Here is a 14,351-nt window from a genome sequence, read left to right as displayed (position 1 = left end):
AGGAAATGTTCATTATCTGAAACGAGCATGTTGGAATATCTTCAGTAATGAAGCACAGGACTTATATAAAATGCGAAACACGAAATATTGAGTTTTTGAACATTGTATACTTTTCCAAACGAATCCGTGAAGTTGACATTATTAAAAAGAAGTGTGCAATTCCACGTAAAAAATAAGTTTATTTGCATTCTTTAGGAGCATCGGTGCCATTTTAATGAAAATGAAAAAAAGTAGACATTATTATTGTATTCAAGATATAATCCTCCTCTACTTGACACATACTATATATTTCTTCAAAAAAAAAAACAAGATCAGTTTTCAAAATTTTCAATATTTAATTTTCAAGTTTTAGAATTTATTTTCAAATCAAAACCATTTCGAAGCATTCAACGCAAAATTCATATAAAACTGAATTGAATAAAATGAGTACAATTATACGTTATGCAGTTATTAATTAAAAAATATACCAAAACTACAAATTTTGCTGATACACGGCCACTTCCAATAAAATAAAAATATTTTTCATTCAAAGGTGACAAAATGCATACATTTGAAGATTCACACGGAATCGAAATAACGCACAAAATGAGCGTATTTATGCTGAATAATTAATTAACCCTGAATAACGTAACTGCCTATAAAATGGTAAGTTAATGAGTTAGACTAAAACTACATATTTTTGTAATGCGCAACGCACTTCGTGTAAAACTGAAACATTTTTTTTCGAAGGAAACGAACTTTTACCTGAATATTCATATGTAATCGAACTGATGCACAAAGGTGATTGTAATTATACACGATAATCAATTAGCCGTGAACAACGTAACTGCCTAAAAAATTGTAGGTTAATGTGTTAGACGGGGTATCAGATGAAACGTCCCAATGTCGTGACCGCAGAAATGATGACTTTTAACGTTACACGAAAACGTGCCCTAACTTGCACCCTGACCGTGTTAGGTGAAGTCTAAAATGAAGTCACGCGCAGGAAAAAAATCGTTTTTCATGACGTTGCCAGAAGCACAGCAGTGGCAGAATGATTTCTCGCGGACAACCAGAATAATTTGTGCGCCACTGAAAGGTTGGGCGGACTGCATCGAGCCTGTTATTAATTATTATTCTGCGAACGGTTCCGACGTGCATCACCGGCCACGAGTAAATATTGCAACTTAACACGCGTGCACATCTGTGCACGGCTACGGATAACCGCGTACCGTTTCTGCCGCGAGTATGCGTGCACATACGTGTACAAACGAATATTCGGATCGACCAGATGTGAATTAGTGATAGTACGAATAACGATAGCTATTTATAATACGACGTGCATTGATGTTGGTCTGTAAACCTTAATTGGCATCGTATCGCGCAAATTGCCGGAGTATTAAAAGGGCAATTATTTGCTAAATTCTCGCAGGAGAATCAGCCCGGTTGAATTTTAACGGTACGTGTTTCCCGTAGATCGTATTCCAGATTCAGAAAGCTGTAACGTGACTAGTTTTATTTTTTTTCCATCGTTTCGCGTGTTATCAAATTGAACGTAACCCGACTCCTTTGCCTTAAGTTGGGACGATCATGCAACCGTTTCGTGTCAATGAAGAGGATTTTCAGGAATTAATCTTCCATTGAATTGGAGAAATATTATTTACACGCGACTATTACGGGTGTCTTCCGGTGAATATCAGATTAGTTTTAATTTAATTAGAATTCATTTTTAAACATTCTTTAGAAAAAGATGAGATTTAGGTTCACGTTTGTTGAGAAATTATATTCAGATTAAAAATGAAGTAGAAAGGAAAATAAAAATGGAGTGCAATATAAATTGCTTGTATAATTATTTTCCATTTCGGGCAATTCAATCAATACGAATTTTAAAGCTATCAGATTCTTAAATTAGGAAGCAATTCTTCATATTCCTATCTTAATGTAAATTTTCAACACTTTTTAAGTTTTCAGATTTGAATGTTTTTAAATTCCGAAATTGTATTCTACAGTATTCAAATACTCAGCTTCCAAATCTTCAAAATTGCAAAATCTCAAATTCCTAAATTTCAATATTTCCGAATCTTAAAATTCCCGAATAATGCAATTTTCAAATTCCCCAATTTCCACATCCTTTAATACCTAAATTCACAAATTGTCAAATGTCCAACATCTTTAAGTGCAACTTTACAAACACCAATTTTCGTCTTTCAACATTCAAAGTTTCATTTTAACGATATACTTTAAGTCCACATTTTCTCATACCTTCGTAATAACTTTCCAGTTTACTACACGCAACGGACACAGGATGTCCCAAAAGAACTGTATTCACAATTTATCTGATTATTGTTTATGCATTTAACCAAGATGTTTATTGACATATTTACATTGACACATTTAATGTAAATATATGCCAATAATATTATAACAGGATAATGGTCTTAGCTCTTTTTAAATTCATTCATTTTTACACATATGTGCGTGTCCCCAAATATTCAGTTGTACATTTTGAAACACCATGTATTACCATAACTAAAAAACTATAGCTATAAAATGACAACTTTACTATTAACACTCTTCCTCATTTTCCCCATGACTTGTAAAACCAATTAAAAATTTGAAAGGACCAATCTCATGTCATATGGGATAACCTCACTTTTCGTGCAATTTCTCTTGTTTTTCGTGTTCGTTCAACATAGTTTATACTTTTGCACCTGATAGCGACAGAATTAATCCGTGCGTGCCAAACTAAGTGCAATTTATACTCAACCGTCACATCATCGCACCGTCATCCTACTCGAAAAAGTGAATAACATTTTGATGTCCAAATAAAGATCACGCATGAAGCTACGTTTATACACATATGTATGTCAGTGAAATGAACATGAAGAAAGGTAAGCCATGTTGACGGCATGCTGACGTGACGGTCTGGTATAAATTGGCTTTAACACGTATTATCTTGATTTGCAAATACAGTTTGGCGACAACAGGTAATAAAAGGCGATGAAAATCGCTAGAGCGAGAAGAGGAAGTTGTTTGAATATGAGGTTTTCAGAGTGTGACAATTTTATGCATATTTAGAACGTATTTACCTTATAATGTGGTGATAAAATAAGCGAACAAAAGCTGTACTTGTTTTAAACTGTACATTTAAGCAAAATTGATTATTATGTTATCGTATTACTGGAAATTATGTTATGTTGGCCGTTTGGAGTAATTTTGTTCGTAAAAGGGTTGAAATTAAACAATCAAAAAGTCTGAGAATTTAATATTTCCCTGTTCGTGAATCACTTGGTTTCTAAATTTTTATATTGTACCTTTTGAATTTTTTGAATTTTTGAATTTAAAAATTTCCAAATTATCAAATTTTCTAATTTCCAGATTTTCTAATTTTTAGATTATCAGCTTTTCAAATTTTTTTATTCACATTTTCATACTTTCGAATTTCCACATTTTCACTTTCTCAAATTTTCAAATCATTCAATTTTCCGGTGTTTTATTTTTCAAGTTTTCAAATTTCTAAATTATCAAATTATTAAATTTTCATATTTCCAAATTGTCGTTCTCTCCATGAAACAGATAACTAATTTTTCAACGATTATGGCACTCTGTCAAGGAGTATAATTATTTCAATGATCCAATTTCTATTTCACGTCTCAATCGAATCTGTGTCGAATCAAGATAAAACAACGTAAGTACTTTAATAGAAGAAATAAAGAAAATTGTATGATCTTAACGTAACGATGACTAAATTAGATCAGAAGATATGAAAGTCTATCTTCTGCATTATTCAATTCAGTAGAATACCCAGGAACTTTCTCTCTTCTCTTTTTTGTTATCTATCGACTCGCTTGATAAAAGCTGCGAAATTGATCTTGATTTTGGTCTGCATGAGGATTACAGTGAAACCTGATGAAAATTAATGAGAAAATCTAAAACTTTGTATTTAGAACGTTACTGCGCCTCTGCACGGTTACTTAAAATTCAGTATGCTGCAGAAACGAATACATGGAATCTAAACCAGGTTTATTTTCAGAGATCCGTGCTAAATTGAACTTTTAGTTCACGATTCAAGAGTCAAGATGTAGTTAAGATAACAAATATTTATTAAATTGTAAAGAGAAGTAATCGGGGAAAATAACGATAGAAATAACATTTCTATAGTTCGCCCATTTGTCAATTTAAAGGTATAGAAACCGAAATTACTCCTTGAGGAAATATGTTTGTCGATCTAATATTTTACTCAAAAACTTCTCAGTAATCAAAGTGATCTGACATTTTTTCGCAATTACTGTTATAAAATTCATTAATTTCTATAGCTTTATATTTTCGAGTTGTCTAATCTCTAATTCCTCAAATTTACAAATTTGGGAAGTCAAGAGCTACGGAACTAAAAAATTTGTAATTTCCAAAGTACACCACAGTATCAAATTTCGGAAGTATTAAATCACTATAGCATCAAATTTTCAAATTTCACAAATGTTATATTTTGGAATATCCACTGATTTTCAATATTCCATACCTGCCCATTACAACACCCGTAACACTATTTCTGGCACTTATGTTAAACTTGGTATTAAGTTTGTAAACACTTCTATATTTTACACGAAACACTTCTATATTTTACTTGAAAGTGGCATTTGTACATACTAATGTTAACATTCTTCATAAAATACATTTTCTGCAAAAAATACTCACAAGTAAACCTAACGAAGTGTCACTCTCCGATTTTTCTGAAATTTGGATATGTTATAGTCCATGGAAAATTAGGGGACACGTATTTTTTTTATCTGCGGTAAAACATATTTAGGGTATGAAACAACCCCCCAAAGTGTAAGGGTAAAATGGAAAAATTACGATATCTTTGAGAACAATGAAACAATTTTAATGGTTTTTGGTATGAAAGTATCTTTCGATAGAAGACAAAAATTGGCCTAGGTACATATGTTGGAAGGGGAGTGAAAATTAGAGGATGAAGTACCCCTAAAATGACCAATTTCTTGCTGCAAAAAAATCAGTTTTGATTTGATCGAAATAAAATCTAGTAAAACTTCAAGAGGAAAGTTAATTAGGGAGCACGTATTTCTTTTTTTTTTTACATAACTATTTGGGGTGTAAACAACTCCTAAATTACCGAGCTCGTTTGGCACTACGCATGAAACACCTTGTAAAACTATATTTTTTAATTGTTCGTCTTTCAAAATACAATTTCTGATATTTATTATTTAGTTATGCCAAGTGAATTAAGCGTGTTGCTTATATGTACTAAAAGTCAGGAAAATAAATAATAAATAAAAAATAAATGTCAGAAATTGTATTTTGAAAAACGGTTAGTTTTAACCGATTTAGGTTAGTTTTAACTGTACTGTACATCAAGAGTGATTTGATATTATGTTAATCCAGTTTTAATTTCCAAAATCTCTAAATTATAAATACTGACGTTAGTGATTTGCCATCGAGACAAATTACCATTAAAGTGATAGAACAGAGTACAATTACTGCGCAAGATGTACCACGAATTGCCCTAGTTTTCACACAAGTCAGTAACCTCTCACCGATCATTACTTCCCTAACCACTGCGTGAGTAACCATAAGTCCATTGATGGGATCAAGTAGCCACTAGTTAACACCTTGCACAGCACCCCAAGCCCTTAATAGTTTTACGGGTGTTTACATTAACGTTATCGCTGAGTTGAGATAGTTTTACTTTTCTTGACTACGATTTCCAGCCAGTCCTCTAAGGCAGAATTTCCAAGTCCCTGAAGTCGAACATCTTCCCCGTTTACACGATATCTTAGCGTACTTCGAGCATGTCCTACCTTGAGGACACGTTTTACATTCGCACAAGCGTGCACTTTATGCACGTGCACAAGCATGCATTGTATACATATGCACAAACACGCACTGTATGCATATGCATAAGTATTTCTCGTCTTCTATAAGACACTTTATCTATAACATAGTTTAGTAATTATCAAAAACATAGATCATTAATCTTCTATACATTGTTTGCTTTATGGTGCTTCTTCATAAATTTTGGCTTTGCTAGATTCCCGTTTCCTATACAAAAAATAATATTCTACTATGATACTCTTTATTTCATTAATGTTTTGTGAACTTCTTTTTATTGGTGTTTGTAAGTATGAAGCTCAATGTTAATAAATATGGATATTGTTGGAAATCGGTCAATGACGGCGAATATACAATTTAAATAGAGCGCCAGGTTCTTTTGTTTTTCTAGATTACTAGCTTTCTTTTACCGTGTTTATGTTACCTATTGTGTTCGCCTGCGGTCTATACGAAGAGTGTTACGAAGTAAAGAGCATGTGTTTTTTTTCTTATTATATAATTTTTATTTCTATATTATCATTTTTCATTATTTAATAAAGTGAGTGTTGGCCAACCATATTATACATGTTTTATTTAGCGTGTCCATAAATAAAAATCACAACAGATATTAATAACGTAAAACCTTATTTGCCTATGCAATTATAGCCCTGAGAATAATTAAAAAATAATTGAAGCGTCTGTACAGTGTCATCTAAATATCAAATTAAAAATAACATTCCATTATCACACAAGTATAAAGTTTATAGTCGAGGCTTGCTGAATATAAAATTAATATAACATTTTAATTTCCTGCATTTATTTTAATAGTGCAATAAATAGTTAATATTGTCTGATGTGTTTGAAAAATAAATCATGTGGCAAGTATTTAAATGCAACATTTTAGAGTGATAGCACAACACGTTCATCTTTTATCATTTGAAGTTCTAATATTTATATATGGACTGTATTTTGAATAACTCAATAACATCAACATGTGCTGTCTATTTGTGTTTAATATTGCTCCTAAGTGAACCATTTTAGGTCAGTACGCATTTGATATTGTTCCTGAAGGAACAACTTCGTGTCTACATGCATCTGATGTTGTTCCGAACAATTTCGTGTCTACGTGCATTTGGTGTGGTTCCGAAGTGAACAGCTTCGATTCAATCTGTTCCATTGCTTGTTTTACATGATGAAAGTTCGGTGTGGGCGAACAATTTTTGCAAGGAAATCTGAGGAAACCATTCCTGATTACTGCTAGCTACAGACATTCAGTTGGAAATGAAAAATGCCTTAGTAAACTTCCTGTTATCAAATACGCCTTCGAGTAACGTTGTGAGTACAAGTATTCCTCAAAAAGTAAAAACAGAAAACTCTACATGAAATAGAAACTGAAACTAAAGAATTCTACTACAAGTATTAAAGGTTCTGTAATATAATGATAAGTTAAATGTAAGTAATAAGGCAGATATAACTAATAATAAATTAAAAATATTCAACAGGACATGTCGACCCTTTGAACGTAATTAATGCTATGGGTAAAACTATTGAATCTATAGAAAATGCAGGGAGAAATTAAGAACGTTACATTATTGTATCGATAAAAACTTATATCGATGTTTAATCCATTCGCAATCGTATTTCATTTCATGACCTAACCACGTTTCCATCCGTATTTACCAAAGTCCAACTTTTTCGACAATCGGCCAGTTGTAGAAACACACGTAAGAGAAACTCGTACGTAGGGTGAGAAACGGTGGCATACACGTGCCCTCGTCACCCCTATCGACCGACAAGGGTTGAACACGAAGCCACACGCCAGCAGCTCGCGTAGAAACACGGAATCGAAGCTGGAAGCTAGAAGGCACGCGATCCTCTGATCCATTTTGTGAGAGGCGTTACTGTTATCTCCGTCGGCCAATCTCGAGCGGACGACTAATAGGTTCAGCGCGTGAACACCTTGTCCAAGGCAGGACCACGTGAAAAGGCGTTCGGTAACAATTCTGCTCCGGTGGCTCGTGCTCCGCGAAATCGTCGTGGAGAATTGTTTAACCGCGATGGTAGATTACGCCGATAGTCGACTAGACCGATTCGTGTGCTTCGCTCCGGTGAAATAACGTTAGGTACTCCGCGTTCTGTGCGATGGATATTACTTTGAAGCATTTATCGACGAATCTAGAACGCTGGATTTCCTTTTGATTCCCTTTCAGATTATGCGGAATTGAACTTTGATTCCGATAGCTCGAGCGATCTTCTCTTTTCGGCACGAAAGTGATCGCTCTATCCGTATATTGGTAACATGGATTGCATGATACCACGTCTATTCCATGGAATCGGGTCCGCCCAGACCGAATAATAAGAGCAGAACTGTGGGAATAGAGATGTCAGTGAACGGGCATACTGGACAAGATGGCGAAGTACTATGCGGAAGGCCACCATTCGATTCCGATGCTTGCACTTCTTTTATTTTTCACGGATTTCTACAAATTGGTGTCAGATATGGGATGGGGACAGACCGATAGATCGCCGCTCGGCTGATCCGAGGACAATGACCACGGTGGAAGAAGAATAAAACAGATTCGATTTTTGGGCGAGGGAGAAAAGATGGCGTTCATGTAATGTGAAATAAAATATTCTTATTTAACTTTAGTGTTGATATTGCAATATAAGGTGGTTAGTTACTTAAAATAAAATAGAAACTCACGTTAACTGCTAATCTGAAGCAGTTGAAAATTCTGTTAGGCAGTATTTTTATTTCTGACAAATCTTACCAAATATTTTCATAATATTTTGTCATATTTATTTTCCATAGGTCCAAGTAATTAATACAAGTATTTTTAGTAAGAAAAGTAAATCACTTTTTAGTAATATAGGTAGATCTATATCGAAATTCAAGTGTCACCCATATATGGTATGACATGGTACTCAAAGTGTTAAAATAAATAAATTTATTGAAAATAACTTGGAAGCACTTCTGGACGGTTCAAGGATCAAGCCAGATGCGAAAAACTTTTCACGGAGGTTAGACTTTTCTTTGTTGTAGACCCAATGTCTCCCAACAGATAGATTTATTTTTGCTCATTAATTAAAATGATAATTTAACAGATTATTTACAAATATTGTTTCATCTACTTTTAGTGGAAAATAATAATAAGTATCAAAACAGCTGCTCGTAATAGCGTGCTATATGTAATTGCAGCTCTTGTGTTTACATGCAACATAAAACATGTCAAAATACGCGAGAACAATTTATCAAATATGCAAATTATATAAGTACGTGTATACATGCTAATTGTATCTGGTCAAAGTGAATATTACTGCAATTTTATGTTGAAATTTGATTAATTGTAGGATGTATCTATTGCCACATCCTTGTTAATCAATTGCTTTGTTCAGATTATTGAAAATAACATATATAGTCTATTAATCAAAACCTTATAACAGTGAAGCTACTAGTATTTTATTTATAATTTCATAAATTAATTTTGTATTTTTTAGTAATTATAGACTTACTAAAATTAAAGACTTACTAATCAAATAATTTATAAAATCTGTACGATGAGATAATCAAAATCGTGTACCACAAATTGTTTTCTAATCTTGGTTGAAAAATAAACTATAAAACGAGACGCTTGTGTAATGAACGTATTGATATTCCCTGTGCATCATGAATATATATGTTTAATGAACATATTTACACAATGAATATATGCAAAATGAATATGTATAATATCGTGCATCAGCGATTACAGTAGAAATCGTACATCTATAATAATTCATTTTTAATTAATTCTTCCTTAATTTAAAAAATTGTATGAAAGTTTCTCATATATTTTTATGTACTGAATGAATGAACACTTTTGTTTACAAACATCGAGAAAATTGAATTCAAACAAAAATTGCAAATTTTGAACTTTTAAGATCTTTCATGATTCATTTACCTCTTAACACCAAACTTTTCTGTGGATTAACAAAAGCGGAGCGACAAATTATTATATTATGAACACTTAAATATATTTCACATAATGTAAAAATAAATATAATTTATTTAGGCTCTCTCGAATGCCCACATGCTTCTACTTACGTTCTTTAATTATTCATATAAATTTGGTGTATTAAATGTGAAATGTCAACTGTCTACTCTCAATAACAATTACAATTAAACAGTAATGTAATAACGTATATGAAACCTTTTAGAATGATCGAACTGTACCATCTGCTTAAACCTTACAAACACAAGAGTGCTATTTTTATTTTAGTTACCTCGTGAGATATTGCCTGGAGCGATTGCCCTGGTGGTCATCTCTGGTGTAAACAGTAGGGAGATGTATCTCGAAATAAAAACATACCAAAGAGATGGAGAACAGCGAATGTGTGAAAGTACGAAGACAAACGGACACTCGAGGACGAATGTCGCAGCGGAATATTTCCAGTCCCAATAATAAGAGAAACAGGGAGAATAGGGATGTCACCGGACTGGCGATGGACACAGTGGACAAGTGGATTTCCGGCGTCGGCAGATCTATTTTTCACGAGTTTCCTACAATTCCACCTTTAGGTAGAATAGAAGAGGAACATGTGGAGAATATTTACCAGGTGTACTTTTCACAACTGACCCTACTTGTTATTGTTAGATACCGAAAAGTCAACATTTTTTCAAGGGGAACATGTTCACAAACACACGTTTCGTACGAGTAACACGGTATTAGCCAGTTTTTGTATGCTATAACAACAGGGGAAAGTTGTTCAGCTTTAGAGCTTGGCTTGGGAGCTTGTTAGTTTATACGAGGTTAAAAGAAGGCAGAGGGTGATGAATTTCATTGGAAGACGTTAAAGAAACTATTCTACATGGTGTCCTTTTTAACACCAAACTTTATCAAAATATTCCATACGCGAAAACAAGAAAAATGATGTACTAAAATAAAGCTTTAAATACTTTATAAAAAAATGTAAGGAAAGTATAGAATGACGGATTGCTTTTTTTTGATGTTGCGTACTGTGGGTCCCAGTCTTGTACGTAGACCTTATTTTCTTGTTCTATAAATAAAAATTATAAAAAATGTTTTATAAATGTTTCATTAAAATTTGAACAAGTTTTAAAATTTCTTTGTTTCTAAATCTGAGTCATTCTGCATTTCTAAACAATTAAATCTGAAAATTTGAAATTTCTGTAAATCTGAAACGGCTAATATTTGCGCATACAGTTTGAGATTTATCCATTACTTTATTACTGCATGATTAAATTAAATTTCAAAATACCATTATTAGCATAAATGGAAAAGAAATTACTATGTAGTTAACCTTCGGTTAAATTTATTGCTTCTGCATAATAAAAACGAGTAATCAATCGTAGATACAATTTATTTGGTTGTTGATCATCGATTCTGTCAATTTTTCCATAAACGCAACTTATTAAGTAAAATACTATACAAGTCATTCACTCAAGTTCTAAACTGATCCGTTCTAAGATACGTTAATAAATCAAGTTTTCTTCTTTCTTTATAAAAATTATAGTTTCCGTGCAACAAGAAAAAGAAGAATGCATTTAATGTCTGAGAATCAACATGTGTTCACAGCATCGAGAATTGTCAATAGTCGAGTATAATAACATAATCATAATGATATAAAAATCTGCACTATCACTTTCTATTCCGTTTACACGTTCCACTAATTCTGCAATTTATAAACTACAGACTTGCAATTTGTATTGTCTTTTTTCTCGAGCGAACAGTCATTTATTACGACTTTCACTCCCTCGCACTATCTCATTTATACTTTCCTGGTAAGGAAATTCTTCGATTATTCGTCGATTATCCAGTGTTAAGTATGCGACCCAGATAGACAGACCTCCAATCTTGACGTATCGCGACAAGATTTCGTATTCGCTATAAAACTCCACCATCAGTTCGCATGCAAATTCTATTATATCATGACACATCCGTAAACCAGGAACGAGATATAAATTCTCGAGTGTACGAGCAAAACGTTCACTTAATCGGTCTTTGCCTCCACTGAGCATGCATGCGTTTGAAACCATAGAAAATCATACTGTCTGCCACAAGCCAAGCGTGTAAGTCACATATACGGCATGACCTATGCGTTTATCCGGCGCAACAGCAACTGGTTTCTGCATAATTTTGTTGCGAAAGTTCTGACGCGATTCAAAGATCACAAGAAACGCTCCGCGTCTCGTTAATGCTTTCCACCTAACGTCACCGGTGTCATGATTCTATCTACTTATAGCTGAGAAAATATGTTACCGTCTAAACTGGTATTCCAACAGTTTTAACGAGATAAACATGATGCATTGCTGGTACATGATATAAGAGAGTGAAAATAATACTGGTTAAACACGAGGAGTTTGTGATTGGTTTCTATGAAATAAGGTAACGTGCGATGAAAGTTAGAAATCAATAGGCAATTGGACGGTGGTTTCTGTTGATGAAGAATTAGAGATCGTATGTCATTAGTTGTCAATGAAGTCTGAGGGCGCTAGCGTAGTTGCAGATTTAGATTATGTAACCATAAATGGTGGACCGCTGAACAATGACAATTTAATTTGAATAAATTATTTTTAATTATTTGAGATTTTGATAGTTTTTAAAAATATTATATGCCATGTACCAGTTTTCAGTCGAAGATTACTGTATGTTGTCAGTTTGACAGTTATCAAATAGCAGGATACAAAATATTTTATTCAGGAATCTACGCATTTCAGTAGCTTTTTACATAAATATAAAATATATTAGAAAATTATATTTTTTAACTAGTTTAAATTAAAGTTAATTTTACTGGAAAAAATGTTCATCCACAAAATGCGTCTAACAAAAATTCAGAAACTACGGAATCATAATTTATAAAATTTTTTGTGTTTTATTTTTAGCGCGATAGTTTAATCCATCGTCGTCTTTACATCTTCAAATTTAAAATTTCATACTGCACTGTGAGTAAAATAGAATAATCATCGTTGAATTATGGTAAATAGGTCGTCGAAGTTGCCTGAATATGGAAAAGCAACGATGAAATTACTAGAACAATGATGTTTCAAAATGAAACCAAGAGAAGAGAGCAAGAAATCAGAGAATATAACACGACAAATATTTCCAGAGACAGAAAGATATATCGAAATAATATGTTGTCTGTGTATCCTGCCACATACGATTCTACTGTCATATTTTTCCAATATACGATATTCTATGGAAATATTTTATTAAACAATAAGAAAAGATATAATAGCAGTAAGTAAAATAAACAGTAAATATTTGATGAAGATAAATCAAATTATCATTTATTTCCCAGTTACAGAGATTAATTTTTTTTATGATAAAAGTGTGAGACTTTTATATGGTGTTACAGATAGAACTAGCCGAACGAGGCATTTCAGAGCATAAAATGAGAATTTAAAAGTATACAGAAGATTTAACGAATTTAGCGGGGTTTTCGGGGGCGACTGGTCAAAAGCAGCAGGCATGGCGAGTTTCCATGCCTTGAAGCCCTACGTGCACGGGGAAACCTGTGGCCGCATTCGTCGAACACCATGAGTGTTTCGGCATGAAAAACACCATCGTAGCACCGGGGGTAACCAATCCGCCCGGGAGTGGTGGTGCTCACCAAAACACCGAGGGCCACTCCGCTCGGGAGAGGTGAGAACCCGGGCGGGGACGAGCTTGCTTGCCCCGCGCTCCGGCTAACTGTCTGCGAGAACGGTCGCACTTGAAGCCGATAGATAATTAATTTTTCTAAGAAATATACACGTGCGTGGTGCACGTGGTATATGCTCTGAAATTCTAAGTAAAACGCCAATTAATAAGTATTTGATCTACCGCGGAATGCCGGCGAACCCTGGTGCGCACTTCGGCAGAAAAGAAAGACACTCCTCGGCGATGTCTCCTGACGCGTAATTTTCCAGAAACGTGTACAAAGGTGCGGACCGCTCCGTTTGATGGCGGATACCGGCAAGTGCCGGCGCGACATCGGTATCGGCGCGGCGCGGCGCGGCGGTTCGGCCGCAAAGGGCGGGCGGCATCGCGAAGTTCGGCGGTTCGGTCGTAGAGGGATGACCGCGAAGCCAAGATCGACGGAGGGCACGTAGCAGATTTCGAAGAAATCGGGTGGTTGCTAGGAGACGTCGTAGGGGAGTGAAACATACAAAATAAGCGAGGGCACCGGGGCCCGCACTTCACTTTATATTGTCACTACGGGATTTACTTCGTATTTGTCATTACGGACTGTACTTTATATTTTGCCATTGCGCGTTTACTTCGTATTTGTCGTTGCGGACTTCATATTTTGTCATTGTGCAAAGACTTTCATTGCGTGATCAAATATTTCGTTACTTGATTGTAATACTGATACTTGATTTGATATCGTAAATCAAATTGCTTTGTCTATCACTCGCTATCGGACTAAATTATAATACGTTTGTTATACGATAATCGAAATAAATTGTGCGTTTTTACCGTCATAAAAATTGAATTGTTCTGATACATATGAAACATTAATAAAAGAAACATTTTAATTTGAATTCCTATAATTTAAAATGAAAC

General features: G+C 34.0%; 1 protein-coding gene and 1 long non-coding RNA gene across 3 annotated transcripts in view; one reads left to right on the top strand and one right to left on the bottom strand.

Annotated features, from left to right (window-relative positions):
- The window catches only part of LOC100877207 (neural cell adhesion molecule 1), a 349,161-nt gene that overhangs the window by 108,541 nt on the left and 226,269 nt on the right, over positions 1-14,351 (bottom strand). The gene's annotated exons all lie outside the window — the stretch shown is intronic.
- LOC143265327 (uncharacterized) lies at positions 6,828-8,470 on the top strand. The gene is made up of 3 exons (XR_013039752.1): positions 6,828-7,140; positions 7,308-7,928; positions 8,016-8,470. It is a non-coding gene; the product is annotated as an uncharacterized LOC143265327 (long non-coding RNA).

This window comes from Megachile rotundata, chromosome 10, assembly GCF_050947335.1.
Source record: "Megachile rotundata isolate GNS110a chromosome 10, iyMegRotu1, whole genome shotgun sequence".
NCBI lineage: Eukaryota > Metazoa > Arthropoda > Insecta > Hymenoptera > Megachilidae > Megachile > Megachile rotundata.
The sequence above is the reverse complement of the archived record's forward strand: the minus strand, read 5'-3'. Positions and strand labels throughout refer to the sequence as shown.